This window comes from Talpa europaea, assembly GCF_964194135.1.
Source record: "Talpa europaea genome assembly, chromosome: 2".
Classification (NCBI taxonomy): domain Eukaryota; kingdom Metazoa; phylum Chordata; class Mammalia; order Eulipotyphla; family Talpidae; genus Talpa; species Talpa europaea.
In genome coordinates, this window is record NC_140068.1 from 154930331 (window position 1) to 154949390 (window position 19060).

The window sequence follows — 19060 nt, forward strand, 5'->3', positions numbered from 1 at the left end:
ATATTACCCTTTTTTTGAACAGTTGTTATATACTAGATATTACTGGACTAGGTTTCAATGAATACAAATTTTTTTTAAAGATTTATTTATTTGGGGCCTCCCTGGTGGCGCAAGGGATTAACACCCAACCTGTGAAGCTATCCACAGCCACTGCAGCACGAGTTCGATCCCCGGCCAGGGGATCCCCTTTGGCCATCGGGGAGGACCCCAAAAATGTTTGGAAAAAACTAATATTCATCCTATCAGAATATTGAAACACCAATAAACTGTAGAAGTTGGGTTTTTCCCAGTTTATCAGAAAGAGAATACACAGATAAATGTCCTGACAACCTTAAAAGAATGTACACAGCAGGGTTCTGAACTAAGTGGAAACATACTAACAGTTAGCAGCAGAGAATGCAGAAAACACAAATACTACACTGATGCTAGATATCAGTGAAAGAGAAACCATGGACATTTTCATTATCATTGAAATTAGGAATTTTTCAATTGAGGAAGTCACAAATACATACATACGGACATGCCTATTACAAAGCACTATGGAAACAAACATGGAAAGTGACATGAACTAATTAAAGTAATTTCCTACCATTGTATATACTAGAATTTTTTATTTATACTATGAACTGAGCTATATTTCAGAATCTTATGCACCAGAATACATACTATGTATATGATGACGGTTCTCTTTTCATAAACTAGAGATCACAAAGAACAGTATGTCTGATGTGACTGGAATGAAACGGAGACTGACAGGCAGAGGCCTCGCTGATTCAGAACCTCCTCTTGTAAAAGCCGACACGTCCAGGGAGACTTCCCTTCCCAGAGAACACTTCACACAGTGACAAACTCAGGGGAAAGGAAACTTTCAAATGAAACATGAATTACCTAAGACACTTAGTTGCTCCCCAAAGTTATCATTCCCGGCAGCAGGAGCAATCATGAGGCAGAGAGCACAGGAGCCAAGTCCACTCAGAAGACTAAGGGCAGCTACCACGGGACAGATGCTCTCAGGGCTGACGTGCCGTGGAGCCTGTCACTATGCTGACCCAGAGGGCTGAAAGGCTAAATCAGGTATGAAGCTGATCTGAGACAAGAATACTCTCATGCAGATGTCAGGCCACATATATGCCTCACCCTGTAATCTTTAGAGATTTCTTTAGTTTCTCTTGAGCAAATCCTTTCTTACCTACACATCTGTGGATCATCCAGGACAACAAATTCTGGTATATTTTGCATTTTCTTTTTTTCTATCTATATTTTTGCATTTATTCATTATTACTTTTCAAATTTTGTGTAGAAGATCTGGGGTGTAAGCCACAGGTGCAGGGGGTGAGAGGATGCACTGGCAACAGAGTCAGGAACAGAACACACGGACTGACTAAAAGAAACTGCTAAACGGAGCAACAGGCGAGACAGGAGAGGTCTGCTCTGCCATATGTGGTGCAGCTCCCTGTCAGGGATCATTTCAGGTCACAGCAGCGACAGAGCTGAGACTTAACTCCTAGGCCACCAGGAAGGCCCTAGATGGCGTTTCTTCCTCAGAGACAAGAAATTCATGGCTCCCTGAGTCACACAGCATAAGGCAGATGTAGCAGGAGAAGGACTGAAAAAGAACTATCGTTCTGCTTTGAAGAACAGCCAGGGTAAAACCCAATGGAGGCAGAAATCAGTTAGGCTTCCTTCCAGCTACTCTAGTCAGATGAACTGACTTCAAAGATCACACTCAGCACACAGCAGTGAAATGGAACCTCAGAATAAATCTCTGAGGCAAGATTATATGGTCATGGATCCTTCTTGCCCCTCTAGGGTCGCTTGCAAATCCTCACAGTGTGATAAACAGGCCTCTCAAATGTGATGAGTCCTGTCCCTGAATCACCCCAGAGTTTCCATGATGTTCTTCTGCTCTAAAATATGGGTGTGGCTTCAATTCAATGGTGTGGATTATAATGTATCAAAATCCCCAAAAGGTCCTAAAAGGATGCAAATCCATCACATAGAAAAGCTTTAGAAAGAGCTCCCATGAAAAAATTCTTCCCTGGGCCTCCCCAGGTGGTGCATTGATTGAGCACTGGGCTGCGAAGCTGCCGGCAGCCTCTGCAGTGCCAGTTCGATCCCTGGGCGCTGGCGAGGGTCCCACATGGCGCGCAGACCTCGCTTGCCGCCCGCTGTGTTTTGTTGGTCTGCCTGTTCTGCTCCCCGCTCTGGCTCTGGTGAATCCTCTCACCCTCCGGCGCTTCTGACTGTACCCAGTGCTTGTATAAATCAATCAATCAATCAATCAATCAAAAAAAAAAGAGAAGATACTCTTCTCAACTAAAGAAACTACAGTTGAGCCTGGAGCAGCGTGGGTGCTGGGGCACTAATCCCCTGGCCACGCAGTTGACCAATCCACTTGAGTTAACCTTTTTGAGTTAAACTCCACACGCTGAACTCAGAAAGTAGTGTGATACCTATATTATAAACTACATTCTAATAGAAACTAGGGGAAAATAAAATGTCAGTAAAATGAGAAACAAAACAGGTTAATAGGACCGTGTCATACTCCTCAACCTCATAACCTTACATGGTCTGTCTATAAGTGGAACCATCTCATAGAACCACAGCAATATTTTCTTATATGGACAAAATTTTGCATTTCGAGTAAGTGAAAGGGTTTGGACCGCCTGTCGAGTTACCGCTATGGTTTTAGAATATTTTTGTTTTCACTGGTCCTTAAGCTAAATACCCTCTTCTAAAAGGTCGTAGCACACCTGCAGACCTCAATCCACAGTAGACATCAAACAGTTCAACATTGTGAGACCTCCCTGGTGGTGCAGGGGTTAAGTCTCAGCTCTATCAAGCTGTTACCAGCCACTGTGGTGTAAGTTTAATCCTGGCCAGGGAGCTGACCCACACAGCACAGCAGACCTCTCCTGTCTCTCACGCTGCTCCCCCTCAGCAGTGTATTTCAGTAGATCTGCCTGTTCTGCTTCAACAATGTCTCTCATTCACCTATAACTCTGGCCTAGATCCTGGTTTTTCTATGCATAAATATACAGAAGAAAATCTTAAAAAAAAAAAACAACAAACTGTTCAACATTTTAATAACATGACATTGGGTGTGGAGAGCAATTCCAGCATGACTGGTGACACTTTGTCTAGTCCCATGGCACTACAGAGGCTGACAGCACTGGACAGAACACTATGATCAATTTAGAAGCGCCCCATGGGCTTCCCTGGTGGCGCAGCGGTTGAGCGCTGGGTTGCGAGGCTGCCCGCGGCCTCTGCAGCACCGGTTTGATCCCCGGCTGCTCCCCGGCCACCGGAGGAGGGTCCCACATGGCACGCAGACCTCTCCTGCTGCACCCGCTGCTCCCCTCAGCAGTGTACTTCGGTCCTTCTGCCTGCTCTGCTCCCCGCTCTGGCTCTGGTGAATTCTCTCACCCTCCCGCGCTTCTGACTGTACCCAGTGCTTGTATAAACAAAACAAACAAACAAACAAATTAATAATAAATAAAACATGCCTCTAAAAAAAAAAAAAAATAGAAGCGCCCCAGAGAACACTGATCAATGCAACATGAAAGGTACCAGGTAGACAAACAGCAGCCATGGGCATGAATAGCAACATCCAGCAACCACAGAGGATACTAGAAGAATAGCAACAGGAACAGCTACATAACAACTGCAAAAACTTGGAGAAAAGAATGAACTAGATAATTTTATGCAAAAATGATTCAAGCTGCATGTTTGTTCACAGTGCTCTCAACCAAAGGGTGTATTATGTTAAATTTTAATGATTTTTAGATTTATTTATTTATTTATTTGTACAAGCACTGGGTACAGTCAGAGCGTGGGAGGGTGAGAGAATTCACCAGAGCCAGAGTGGGGAGCAGAACAGGCAGACTGATGAAATACACTGCTGAGGGGAGCAGTGGGCACGGCATGAGAGGTCTGCGCTCCATGTGGGACCCTCGCTGGTGGCCGGGGATCGAACCGGTGCTGCCGAGGCTGTGGGCAGCCTCACAGCCCAGCCCTCAATCGCTGTGCCACCAGGGGAGGCCCAAGTTTTAATAATTTTTAACATTCTATAAAAGCTTATGCCTGTTTAATGACAGTAAACAGACTACAGGCTATGTATGTTTCATGCACTGATGATACACTGAAGTTTCCCTTAAAACATTTTTTTAAAGATTTATTTTTATTTATAAAATAACCAGGGTACAGGCCAGATTCGCAGGAGGGTGAAAGGATTCACCAGAGACAGAGCAGAGAACAGAACAGGCCGACTGACAAAATACACTGCTGAGGGGAGCAGCGGGCGAGACAGGAGAGGCCTACCATGCCTGTGGGATTCTCCCTGGCCTGCCAGGAATCCAACCAGTGCTACAGAGGCTGCGGACAGCTTCACAGCGCTGTGCTGAACTGCCTGCGCCACCAAGGAGGCCCCTCCCTTAAAACATTTCTGACGACATAGGATGCAAAGTTGGTGAGTCATAAAAAGTCACAAATGTGGGCCTCCCTGGTGGTGCGGGGGTTTAAGTCAGTGCTATCAAGCTATTGCCAGCCACTGTAGCACAAGTTCTATCCCAGGCAGGCCAGGGAGCAACCCACATGGTGCAGCAGACCTCTCCTTCCTCGCCCACTGCTCCCCTCAGCAGTGTATTTTAGGGGATCTGCCTATTCTATTCCCCACTCTCTCTGGTGAATCTTCTCACCTCCACCCCGGAACTCTGGCTTACACGTTAGTTCTTGTAGGAATAAATAAGTAAATTTCCCGGGGATGGAACTGGCGCTGCAGAGGCTGCAGGCAGCTTCACAGCCCAGCGCTCAACCGCTGCGCCACCAGGGGAGGCCCAATAAATCAATCTCTAAAAAAATGTCACAGGCCTCCCCTTGTGGCACAGGGGGTTGCGCGCCATGCTTTGAAGCTGTCCTCAGCCTCTGCAGCACCAGTTCGATCCCGGGGGCGAGGGTCCCACATGGCGTGGCAGACCTCTCCTGTCATGCCCGCTGCTCCCCTCAGCAGTGTATTTCAGTAAATCTGCCTGCTCTGTCTCTGGTGAATCCTCTCACCCTCCCACTGTACCCCAGTTCTTGTATAAATAAATAAATAAATCCTAAAAAAGTCACAAATGTCCAAATTTTAAAATCTGTACAATGAAAACATCAGCATGTAAATGGGCCTGCACAGCTGAAACCTATGTTAGTCACAGGTCAAGTGTGCTTCCCTACAAAACCAAACCACAGCTCGAGGAAGGGAAAAAAGTGGGGGACAGAGCACAGTCACGCATTAAGGAGTAATTCCCAGCATACTGCACCTGAACCGAGGAACTGACATAGCCCGCCCAAGTCAAAGTTCCCAGGACAACTCAGCACTAAGTGCCTCCCACCCACCATCTCCCTTGAATGGACGGTCTGTTCACCTTTTATCTCTGTGCCATTACCCTCAAGGGTCAGGAGACAGTAAAAGTCACATGTTCATTTCAAAGTGTCCTGATTCAGGGTGCACAGGAGTCACTAGAAACCTATGCTGTGCTCAGTGGAGAGTGGGGAAGGATTTTCTAGGAGGAAAATGTGGTAGATGGTAAGAGATGATAAGTGTGTCAACAAGCTCAGACTATTTCCTGCTATCAGGAATCGGATCATTTGCCAGAAAGCAGGGAAATGCAGCTGATTCTGTCCTCTGGCTCAAAGTCCACAATCACCAGTTCTCAGGAGTCCGAAAACTCCTTCTTTTCTTGCTGGTTCCACAGTATAACTGCACCTGGTCCCATCTAAATTGTGTTGGTCCAGTTCACTGCTCTCAGGTAGACCGGTTCAAATGGCACAGGTAAGAGTTCCTGTCTAATGGCTCCCCAGAGCCACCGCAGGGCAAACTTCAGACTTTTCCTCTCTCCTCTGTATGTTCAGAGTCCTCAGGTCAGGTAATGGCCAGGGGCGCTTTGTTGTGATCAAAGGTTTCGAAAATAGGGACAGCAGACCAGTGCTGCTCCACTGGGCATGAAGTAACCTCTAAGGGGCATTTTTTTAAAAGATGTATTTATTTATGCATACAAGAGCTGGGGTGCAAACCAGAGGTGCGGGGTGTGTGTGTGTGTGTGTGTGTGTGTGTGTATTCACCAGAGACAGAGTGGGGAGCAGAACAGGCAGACGGACTTAAATACACTGCTGAGGGGAGCAGCGGGGAGACAGGAGAGGGCTGCACCATGTGGGTCACCTCTGGCCGGAGATCGAGTTGTGTTGCAGTGGCTGTGGATAGCTTCCTAGATTGTGTCTTAACCCCTTGCACCACCCGGGACGCCCCTCTAAGGGGCATTCTTTAAGGATACTCTGGAATTAGGATAGAGTAATTGTTGCCTTTTCTTTACATTGGAACATGAAACTATTTCTGTTTTTCCACTGAGTGACTTAGAATAAAAGGAAACAAAATGCCGTCATTCCTGTGTGAATTCTGGGAAAGGCCTGGTAACTTTCACGGAAGTCAGACTGACAAGGCGAACTGGTTAGAATGGACTGACAGGAAGAGAAACACCACAAGGCAAGTTTCAACAAAGCACGTGCCTCTTCTTCGAGGAAACAACAAAGAGAGCTCAGGAGAGTTTGGGAAACTCTTCCCCCCAATCAATCCCTTTCCTCAATCATGTCACCGTCTTCCCCCTTTAGTGCCTTTAGCAAACCTGGGAAACAGATGCCCCTCAGAGCACAGGGAAGGAGAGCTGGGAAGAAGCACAACTTTTTGGGTGCAGTTTAAATAGAAATAATGATCCTTGTTTGTGCTGACATCCTCCTGGGCTGGGTTCAGCATAGGACAACGAGGCAGGGAAATGCATGTGGTCTGCCCAACAGCATCAAAATGCTGTGTAAATATGTGAACAATCTCCACCAGTGTTACGCTGCTCTTAAAATTTCTAGGATCACTGAAGTCTGACTTCCTTAGAAAGTATTCCCAGCTCACTAGCCCCACAGGGTTTCTGCCCTGTGTGAATACCCCGATGCCGTGAGAGCTCCCTCTGGCAGAAAGTGACCCTGCAGCACTGACAGTCACAGGGCTTCTCGCCTCTGTGAGTTCTCTGCTATCCAGGGATATGGAATTTATAGCAAAAAGCTTCACTACATTCTGGATATTCACAACGTAGCTCTCCTTTGAGTTCCCTAGAGAGGACTAAATTGAGGATTCCCTGCACTCTAGACACTGCAAAGAAGCTATGAAGTGTGAATTGTCTGATGTACACTAAGGACTTACTTCTGAGATAGATTTCCCACACTCTTGGCATTCATGCGGTCTCTCCCCTGTGAGAATTCTCTGATGGTCAGTGAGGTCCAATTTCAGGAGAAAGTTTTCCTATACTCTGGACATTCATAGAGTTTATTGTAGTGCAACATCTCAGATGTACAGTGAGGGCTGATTTCCAGAAGGAAGTTTGACTACAGCCGTGTCATTCACAGGATTGCTCTCCAGTGCGCATTCTGCGATGGTAAGTGAGGGATGACTTACAGGGGAAATTTTTTCCACTGTCTTGACATTCACAGGGGTGCTCGCCAGTGTGTGCCATCTGATGTTTGCAGGGGCCTGACTTGTGGAAGAAAGCCTTCCTACACTGACAGTGATAGGCTTTCCCCACTGTATGGATTCTCCCCACTGTATGAATTAACAGATTTTCTAATGCCAAACCAGGTTGACAAGGAAGTAGTAAAACTTATTGCATATTTTTTTCTTCAATTCATAAATATTTGGTAAACATGTTCATTTAAATGTAGATATCCATTTCATTCAGAAGCATTTAACCTAACACTCTGCCTCTATGCCTTCTTTCTTACAATGATTCTGTACAACTTGTGATGGTATTTATTGAAACCTCAAGCTTTGTGGATGTCACGGTTTTCCTACAAAACCTACTGATTGCAGGTAATGCAGGGTCATTTTTTAGTCACTTTAAGAAAGAGTCTTGTTACAGACAAGGATCCCACATCTTCATTCCTTTCTTTTTATTTCTCCATTGGCACAGTCGACAGTCATATGCTGGTGTTTTCAAAAGCATGTACTCTCTCCTCCACGTCAAGAAAGAGCCATTTGGGCCTCCCCGATGGCGCAGCGGTTGAGCGCTGGGCTGCAAAGCTGCCCGCAGCATCTGCAGCGCTGGTTCGATCCCTGGAGGGCCAGCGAGGGTCCCACCTGGCCTGCAGACCTCGCCTGCCACCCGCCACTCCCCTCAGCAGTCTACTTCCTCAGTCTGCCTGTTCTGTTCCCCTCTCTGGCTCTGGTGAATTCTCTCACCCTCCCGTGCTTCTGAATGTACCCAGTGCTTGCATAAATAAATAAATATTTTTAAAAAAGAGAGCCCTTTCTATCAATTTTTTTTAATGTTTTTAAGTTCTAGTACTATTTATCTACTTGGGTAGAGATCTGGAGTATAGATCAGAGGTATCGGGGGTGAGAGGATTCACCAGAGACAGAATGGGGAGAAGAACGGACAGCTATTACTGAAATACAGTGGTAAGGGAGTAGCAGAGGACACAAGAGAGGTTGCTGTGCCAGGTTAGCTCCCTGCTGGGACATGAACTCAGGCTGTTGCAGTGACAGCAGCAAGACTTGACCCCTACACCACCAAAGAGACCCTCTTTAATTCGTCATTAAATATGACATCACATGTTTCTCAGAGTTGTAACAGATACAGCAAACTTTGCCTCCTCTCTTCGTCCAGCTGATCAAAAAGAAAAAGGTCTACAATGCAGCCTGTGTCCACCATCATAAACAGCTTTTTTCACACCCTTCAGAGAGTAACACTCCTGGTATTCTCTCTGCACTACTTGGTACCTGTGTTTCTACTTGATTCATAACATGTCATATTTTTATCTAGTATTATTGTTTTGACATTATCTTACTTAAGCTGCAATCCCAAGGGTTCACTGATTCTTTTACATTCTTTACAATGAAAACCACAAAAGAAGCTGTAATACAGTCCACACTCTCCCAAGGTATAAGCACCCAACCTGATTCGCTTCATGGTTTAGAAACTACAATCTCAGATTTCCACACCATGTCAGGAACATCCCTTCCCATGATGAATGATTTGCTGGGTCCTTCTCTGCCTCAGTTTCTCATGAAGGGGGGCCATAGGCATTAAACACTATTCATGTCCTAAATAAAACATAAAACACTATTCATGTCCTAAATAACTCTCCAGTCAATCTCCTCTCATTCTATCACTTTGGAGTTAATCAGCTGGTAAATGACACCTTCAATAGCAATACACAACCTCTAGCCCAGACTGTATATAAAACTATATACACGATGTAGCAGTGAAACCATCTCTACCCTGAGCTCTGCAAGAAAAGACTTCATTTCTACAATGCTTCCACTGGAGCACATTCTAAAATCACATCCTCCGCTTTTTCTCTTTCATCCTGGTCAAACATTCTCTGTGGTTTCATACATGTATTAGTTTCATTGTCTTTTCACACAGAATATAACTTCAATAAAGTAAAGGCCATTGCTGTGACCATGTTTGCCATCCACTCTCATAGAAAATTGACCATTGTCTAAAACTCCCCATGAACATACTGAAAGAATAAACAAATGCCTGAACAATAACCTAAAGAAAACAGTCTCCGAGAATAAATTACTAGAGAGAATACAGAAAATGTGACTAAGGCAGAATAATTTCCTGCAGTATCAGGGATTGCATACTGGTTAAGAATATTGACAATCATTAAAAGAACAACATTAAATCTACAAGAGAGCAATATTTGGAAAAGGAATAATGAATTACTTTGATACACGCAGACAAAATGTCTAAGGTTTGGACACTGGAAAAGCAGCTCAGCGTGGTCAATACCTGCTGGTGTGTCTGCCTCCCAGCCAGGCACGCACTGACTGACCTGAGAGGTTCTGGTTCGGGGTTTCTTCCATGTTCCATGGCTGTGCCCTCTGCTCCCAGCAGAGGATCGTTAACACAATGCTCTGGTGATGAGCAACAGTGATGATCTCTGATCAAGTCAAATTTCAGTCTATGAAACAAACAAGAGCAGTGTTAAGAGCTGTGCAGCAAAGGTCAATCTGAATCTTTCATGAAAAGGGTGAACACCCACAATCTGCTTGGCCTGCAATGTTCAACCTCGCCAGCACCCAATTTCATAAGCAAGAGCACACTTACCAGTGTAGAAAAGAGCACTGCACTCGAGTGGTACATCGAACTTTCCTCACCTAGGGACACCAGGTGACTGCAGGTCTCCAGCATCACATCCCATACAGGGTCCTCTGAGCATCATTCAGGTCCCGCCACTCCTCCCAGATGAAGTTCACAAAGACATCCAAAAATGACACCAGTCGCTGTGAGGGAACATTTATCATCATTTCAGGGCCGTCAGCCTGGGTCAGACAGCAGCAAGTGTAAAATCATCTTCTGTTGTGAGTCTCTGATCTTGTACAGGAGGCATCATCTTTGTACTCTACATTGTGATGTGAGCAGAATTCTCAGTAGAAATAGCCTTACCTCTGGATTAACCCATTAGCTCCTAAAAGTACTTTCATAGCTTACCTTATGAATTTGGAAGTGTCTTTGAGGCTAAGAATTACATGATGAATATAATTTTTTCCTTGAAGAGCTGAAAACCTGGTTGGCAGGTAGAATAACCACATACCTGAAATAATGCGCTAAAGAGCTATGTGGAAAGCTGTGATGAAGACACACCTGCAAGAGAAGAAAAAACAACAGTGTAGACTACCAGGATGCACTTCACTGAAGACGCTTATCTCTTCCTTCTAAAAAAACAAACGTTTATCTCTTCCCTGTAAAAAAGACTGTCATCAAGATGAGACAACAGCAGATGTCATAGTATGAGAAAATAAAAAGCACTCGCCATGGTAACTGACCTGCACAGAGCACACTGCCAGGCAGAGTTCCGGGCAGGGAGATGAGAAAGACAGTAAAAGTATTCTGGAACTAAAGTCAGTCAGGTTACATGAACTGTGGGACATGTGAGCTGAATTCACCAGTATCAAATGTTATCCGATCATATGCTAATGAAAAGTATGTACAAATCTGTGCCAATATTTTATTCCTGTGCCCTCAAAGCTGTTATTGCCACATCAGACTAAACAAAACCTAGACCCTAACCCAGAATGTTCAAACAATGAGGGGGAGATAAGCAGAGGTAAGAGATGCTCACCTGATAGACTCATAGGAATACAGACCCGGGCAGTACATCTAAAATGGAAGGGTGAAGGAGAGAATAACTAGGTAACAACTTGGTGGCTGAAGGTAGAAGAAATATTTTCATGACATGTTGTCCACATGACCAGCTGGTAGATAAGGATGTTTCGCATGCAACATGTGTTTTGTAGATCAGAAACTCTAAGCTGAGAATAGAAATTTGGGGATCTCCAGGATATTACTGGTATTTTCATCATCATAGGCAATAACAAAGCTCGACCAAAACAAAAGGAATTGAAAGAAGAGGAAAAACAACTGGAAGACACTAATATTTACTATTGGAGAAAGAAAACATTGATGAGAGCAATGAAAGACTTCTGGAAAAGATGACACTGGGCAAAAGAAAACTTCAATCTTGAGAAATCTGTTCATGCATTCCATCATCTCTTATTGCTATGTACAAAATCCTATGTATATTCACATATACATTGATTAGGACCTTCAACAAATACTCCCCATTTCTTGTGACAAAAAAAAAAGGGTTAAGAGGATTTTTCCTTAACATTCAGTATCCTTGACACAGGCACAGGTAACACTGACATTCACAGAGACAAGGAATAACAAAGATTCTCAGTTACCCCTTATTCACAAAGGGTTAGGATAACTCTATACAACAGAAAAAAGAAATCATAAGTAAAAACAGTCATAAGTAGTTACAATTCACCCTTTGAAGATTTTGAAAATCACATTAAAGCTACTCTAAAGAGGAAAATTCAATGAGCAGAGTATAAAATAATATAAAGTCTTCACATACACGGGAGCTCCAGGAGTAGCAATCAGAGAAGAAAACACTGCGCAATATATATAACATGACCAAGGACAGAGAATGAGCAGGAAAAAAAATAAAACATGAGGATTAAAAAGAAATTAAACAGATGGACAGACAGAACAGCGTGGTATGTAATTCCTTTCTCACCCACCCAACCCCCTCCTTCCCCACCTGTCCTACCTGCCTAACTGTATCAAAATACAACCGATTTGGCACATCGGTTGAGCACTGGGCTGTGAAGCTACCCACAGCATCTGTAGGGACGGTTCAATCCCCGGACGCCAGCGAAGGTCCCACATGGCGCCCACACCTCTCCGTCCGCTGTCCCCTCAGCAGTGTATTTCGTCAGTCTGCCTGTTCTGTTCCCTGCTCTGGCTCTGGTGGATTCTCTCACCCTCCCGCGCTTCTGACTATACCCAGTGTTTGTATAAATAAATAAAACAAATCTTTAAAAATAAATAAATATAAAACCTAAGACAATGTGTGTTTGAAGGCCACGAAAAGGTCCCTAACTGGAGTGTTTCAAAGATCCTGAAGACTGTATTACTCCAGGTAAACCAAAGGGAGAAATACAGTATTACTTAATGGAAGTAACTAAGTATTGTCAATTGTCAGCTCTGTGGAGATTTTATCCAGGGCCAACCAAGGGAAGGCCACTAGACAGGAGAGGCAGGACAATTTCCACATGTGAAGTCATGTGAAGAATTTGTATTTTCTTGTGATCATGCAGAGTGTTATAACTGAGTATAGCAGGAACTTCTAAAAGAGGGTCTAGTGTCACTTCAGTCCCCAGAGATACTTTAGGTACAAAAAATGGATGGCAAACCACCAATACCATGAAGAGTTTTGCAAAATTCTTCAAAATACTGTGGTGTTATTTTAAAAGCACTCAACAATATCCGGGGCTACTAACAGAACAAAAAGTGTGTAGTTGTTGAAAATGCAGTCAAAACAATTTCAGATATAAGGTATCGAGAACAGAGCCTGCTAGTGATTACGTAACACTGTGTAGACAACCACCTGATTGTTCTCATCAGTGACCGAAAGCCTTAACATGGAGGAATTGGTTCATGCTGATGGGCAACAACTTATGATCAAGTACACATCAGGATGACATGAAAAATCAATCAGCAGGGCCTCCCCAGTGGCGCAGCAGTTGAGCACTGGGTTGCGAAGCTGCCCGCAGCCTCTGCAGCGCAGGTTCGATCCCCGGCTGCTCCACGGCAGACCTCTCCTGTGTCGCCCACTGCTCCCCTCAGCAGTGTATTTCATCAGTCTGCCTGTTCTGTTCCCCACTCTGTCTCTGCTGAATCCTCTCACCCTCCCGCACATCTGGCCTGTACCCCAGTTCTTGTATGAATAAATCTTAAAAAAAAAAAAAAGAATGAAGTAAACATGCAAACAAGTATAGGAAGTTTTTCTTGAAAGATTTATTTATTTATTTATGCACACAAGAACTGGGGTACAGGCTAGAAGTGTCTGGGGGGTCAGCGAGAGGATTCACCAGAGACAGAGCAGGGAACAGAACAGGCAGACAGACCGAAAACACTGTTGAGGGGAGCAGCGGGTGAGCCAGGAGAGGTCTGCTGTGCCATGTGGGTTGCTCCCTGGCTGGGGATCGAACCCGTGCTTGCACTGACTGCAGATGGCTTCATAGGCTGCGTCTCAACTCCTTGCGCCAACAGGGAGGCCCAAGATTTTAAACAATTAAAAAGTAACCAAAATTGGGCCTCCCCGGTGGCACAGCGGTTGAGCGCTGGGTTGCGAAGCTGCCCGCAGCCTCTGCAGCGCCGGTTTGATCCCCGGCTGCTCCCCGGCCACCGGAGGAGGGTCCCACCAGGTGCGCAGACCTCTCCTGCCGCCCGCTGCTCCCCTCAGCAGTGTACTTTGGTCCTTCTGCCTGCTCTGCTCCCCGCTCTGGCTCTGGTGAATTCTCTCACCCTCCCGCGCTTCTGACTGTACCCAATGCTTGTATGAATAAATAAACAAATAAATAAATAAATAAAATCTTTAAAAAAAAAAAAGTAACCAAAATTTCCCCAAGGTCATACATGATATTGTCAAATATGGCAGGAAATTTGGGGAGAAAAAGTCTACAGAAGTGGAAGTGGACTTATCGTAGGGTGTAATGAGCGTCACTAGAAGTGCATTCAGACCACACCAAGGAGAAATGCTCAGGAGCAGTGGAAACAATGGCCAGAAAAAAGGACTCTGAACAGCCGACTGGGCACCTGGGGTTTACAGACCACCTGAGAGAAAGGCAGGGGCAGGTATGCAAGGACGCCCCATTGGACTCAACGTCACACGTGCCAAGACTGACGCCTGCATGAAAGTCTCTGAGAGTGGCCTGGGACACAGTATAAGTTTTAGCAACTGCACAGAAACCTTAAAAATTCAGTTGTCCTTTTCAAATGACAGGTGGCTCCTTCACCCCCATCTGCGCTCGGTCCTCAGGCCCCTCCTCCTCCTCCCTCACCCCGCACCTGACCAGCGCAGAGCTGGGAAGTGTTTCTGTCCAGCGGGGTGAAGAGCCACAGCCCACACCATCATCGATGTCAACCAGAGTTTGATGCATGAGCATCACAGCAGAGCCCAATCTCCACGCATGTTGGACATGTGATTTCCTGGATCTACAGACCTTTATCCTGTGATGTTGGTTCCCTCAAGAAAGCTATGCTTCTAATTTACACTTCAGGTCATGAACTCCCATGAAGTGCACCACAAGCTAATGCAAACACATCACTCACCAGAGATGGAGTCACTGCCTGCTGCTCTCTCACATGCGCGAGGACTCCGGAGGCGGCGCTGGGAGAGGGGATGGAGTCCAGCAGAGAGGACGGAGGCAGCTGCACGGGGCCCCGGAGTGTCCTGTCCAGGGCCCCCCACACTGCCTGGGAGCCCAGAGAGTCACTGTGCTGACAGCTGTGCTCACACTTCCATGGGATGGGGTTCCTCCCTCCCTCTCCCACACCCCGCCCCCGCCCGGCCTACCTGCCTCCTGCGTCGAAACACAAGTGATGATCCAAGAAATTCAAAGTTCAGAAACTTAAAAGTTTTCGAAGATGGTTAGTCACATGCAAAACCGCTGACCACAGTTTCTTGGGAAAGATGCCCCTGATGGACTGTTTTGCGAGGACGCTCCCAGAAATGGTTCGGTGCGCCCCGCTTCCCGCCTCGGTTTCCCGCCTCGGTTTCCGTGGACACCCCCTGACACGGCGTGGACCTGCCCTGGGCGAGGCCGGAGGCAGGCAGAGCGCTCGGGAGAACACGCGGTCCCCCGGGGAAGACACAGCCCGGCGCACCGGGGAATCGCCCAGTAAGGCCGGGACTTCTCAGCCAGCCTCAGCCAGGCGGAGGGTCCCCTCGGCCTCCATGCCCCAGTCACACCGCGCACACCCGGGAATCCGCTGCAATGCAGAAGCCCCCCCCACACCCCGGGAACGGCCGCGGGGCGCCCATCAGGCGGGGACGCAGGAGGCTTCCTCACCCAGGATGCGCGCCGCCGGCGTCACGCCCAGAACTCTGGGGAGCGCGAAGGGGTCCGGTGAGGGGCTCCCCGTGTCCAGAGCGGGGTCCCCAAGACCCCCTCACCCGCGCCCCCCCGTGCCGTCCAGGGGCCCGGGCTCCCCCCACGCCCGCCCTCAGGCCTCACCCGACGCTTCTCCATCCGCTCCCCACCCCACGCGCCCCGGACCCCCACTGCCCACACCACGCGGCCGGGCGCCCCCGCTCCCCACCGCACACGCCCGGGCCCCCCGCTCCCCACCCAGCAGGCCCAGGCCCCGCCCTCGCCCCGCCTCAGCTCCCCACGAGCCCGGCCCCCGAGACACGCCCGCGCACAACTGTGACGCCGCGGCGCGTGGAGGCCCCGTACGTCCCGCCGTGGGGCGGGGCCGCGCCTGCGCAGAACCCGGAGGCCACGCCCAGAGCCTTTTCCTGGACCCACGTGAGCTCAGGAGACTACATTTCCCACAATCCCGTGCGCCGCCCGTCGCGGGCGTCTGTGTGCTGGGTTTGCAGCCTGGAGGTGGCATGAGCAGAGGTTGAGTTACAATGGACGGGTAGGCGGGCCCCTGAAAACTGCGGGGTGAGAACTGGGTCCGGGCTGCAATGAAAAAGAGCTGAACAGGGTCTCCCGGGGGTGAAGGGGTTAAGGCTCAGCGCTGTCACCCTCTCACCAGCCACTGAGGTCTGACTGCCCTCTCCGGCCAGCTGGCCAGGGAGCTGACGACAGGGCGCAGCTGACCTCTCCTGTCTCCCCGCCGCGCCCCTCAGCACTGGATGTCAGTACATCTGCTCCCCACCCTGTCTCTGGTGAATCTTCTCAAACCGCCCCCCCCCAACCTTGGGCCTAGACTCCCGTTCTTGCATGCAGAAATAAAAATAAATCTTCCTTAAATAGGGACCTTGTGGAATCCTATAATTGGATTCCAAATGGGGTTCTTCACCACTCCACTCCTTCCTAGTTCAGAGCTGCAGCCTCAGGCAGGTACGACTCCGTGGCCAACCATCTATTTCAAGCTCTTTGTAAGGCATTTCCATGTTTAGTCTTTGCCTGCCAGGTGGGCAGCAGAAGGTATTGGGCAGCAGAAGGTATTCTAACACCCCATTCATCCCTGCATCACCTTGCTCCCCAAAATCTGCTGGGCCGCCAGGGCTGAGCCAAAGTCCCTTCATACAATTTCTTTTATTTCTTTATTTACTTATTTATTTATACAAGCACTGGGTACAGGATTCACCAGAGCCAGAGCGTGGAACAGAACAGGCACTGACGAAGTACACTGCTGAGGGGAGCAGCGAACGAGACAAGAGAGGTCTGCCTCACCATGTGGGACCGTCGCTGCAGAGGCTGTGGGCAGCTTCGCAACCCAGCGCTCAACCGCTGCGCCACTGGGGAGGCCCCATACAATTTCTTAAAAGGTCTTAGTGGGAGCTGCTCACAGTCGCCTGATTTTCGCGAAATGGAATGGAGGACGCCTCCATCCCGCCAGACACCACGTACAAACAGTCCCGCTTTAGAAGGATTCGCCTCTTCTCCTAAAAATAGGCAACTGCTTCCCACGCCAGAACATCAGGACATGCTTCCCTACGCACATCCTGCTCTCCCATTGCACACAACATGAACAAGCACGCACTTCCTTTCCAACCACTGTCATTCCTGAGTAATGTCTCAATTAATGTACGTGTTGGATTCAAAATACATCCAAACCGTGACCATGTGTGTGTTTGAAGGCCATGAAAAGGTCCCTAACTGCAGTGTTACAAAGGTCCTGAAGACTGTATTACTCCAGGTAAACTCAAAGGAGAAATACATTAGGTATTACTTAATGAATGTAAGTATTGTTTATTGTCAGCTCTGTGGAGATTTTACCCACAGAGATAGGGAGGCATGCCAATGTCTGCATGTGAAGTCATGTGAAGAATTTATATTTCCTTGTGATCCTGAAGGGTGTCATGGAGAGTATAGCAGGAACCTCTAAAAGGGGGTCTAGTGTCACTTCAGTCCCCATAGTTTACGTACAAAAATGGATGGCAAAGCACCAATATCATGGAGTGTCAGGCAAAATTCTTAAAAATAATCCTACATTATATTCTATACACTCATGACAATGTCCAGGGTTACTAACAAAAAGAATGTGTAGTTGTTGCAAAATTCATCAAAACTATTTGAGATATAAGGTATCTGAGAACAGAGCCTGCTAGTGATAAATGACACTGTGTAGACAACCCTCTTGCTGTTCCCCTCTGTTACCTAGTTTTGAAATGGAGGGAGAGGCTAATACTGAGGATCAACAACTGTTATCAAGTACGCATCAGGATGACCACATTAAAAAGGAAATCAGCTTTATTAAAATATACGTTAAGCTCACATATAGTCCAAATAAGACATTCAGAAACCACTGTGTGCTCTTTTGTCAAAATCAAGATTTTGGCATTTAAGAAGCATCTTGTCCGATACCGGGATCCCAGAGTCACTCTGTTCAACACAGAGACGCTTGACTCAGCTAATGTGAATGGGCAAGAATTCTACGCCCTGTTATGAAAACTCACCTGCACTTTCATCATGTGCCAGTGAAGATTTCTTCTGGCAACAGCATCAAATAATATTCATGATCTCGATTACTACAGTGAAGAAACATGAGCATTTTAATAAACTGTCAGTGTATTCCCTGAAGGAGAAAATGATGAAATGCTTTGAACTTCAGCATGTTTCTGTCTGACTTTCATGCCCACAATGAAGTCCACAACTCTGGGTGATTCAGATCAATCTTTTGAGTCAACCACAGACAGCATATCCATTTAGATTTTTCTTCATACATGTTACGTGACACCATTGTGAATTTGCCCGAGCAACTAAGATGTGAACAAATTCATCAACTAGGAGGGTCTCTTAGATGTATGAAGCAGCAAATTTCAAACACATGACTTGACTTACATTTGAGGAGAAAGCCATACAATGACATGCTTTAGGGTTGAATTACATTCATCAGGTCTCTTCATAATGTCAAGAATGGTTGGTAAAAAAAAGACACAGAAAATGACTATGCGTGTTCTCAAAACATCATCTTGAACTTTGATATTTTTTTTTAACATTGATTTTATTTATGTATACAAGAGATGGGGGTGTAGGCCAGAGGCGTGGGGGTGAGAGAATTCACCAGAGACAGAGTGGGGAGCAGAACAGATGGGTATACTGAAATACACTGCTGAGGGGAGCAGCAAAGTCAGCACAGGTCTGCTGTTCCATGTGGTCAGCTCCCTGGCTGGGGAATTCGTGCTGCAGTGGCTACAGATAGCTTCATAGTGCTATGACTTAACCCTCTGCACTGCCAGGAAGGCCTCTTGAGCTATTCAATTATGCTAATATTTAGTGTTTTAATGTTGGTTTAGGCTCCATAACAATATTCTCATTAAGGAATGTCTGATAAGTGTTACTCACTTCCGACTGTACTGCAATGTCTTAATATGAATCCAAATTTTGTAATAAATTACTTTCTCATATTTCACTTCTTTCAAGTTTCCAGTATGAAAATCTGGTGGTTTCAGAATTTGTATTTGGACAAACCATTCATCACTTTTCATTAATGGGTTTCTC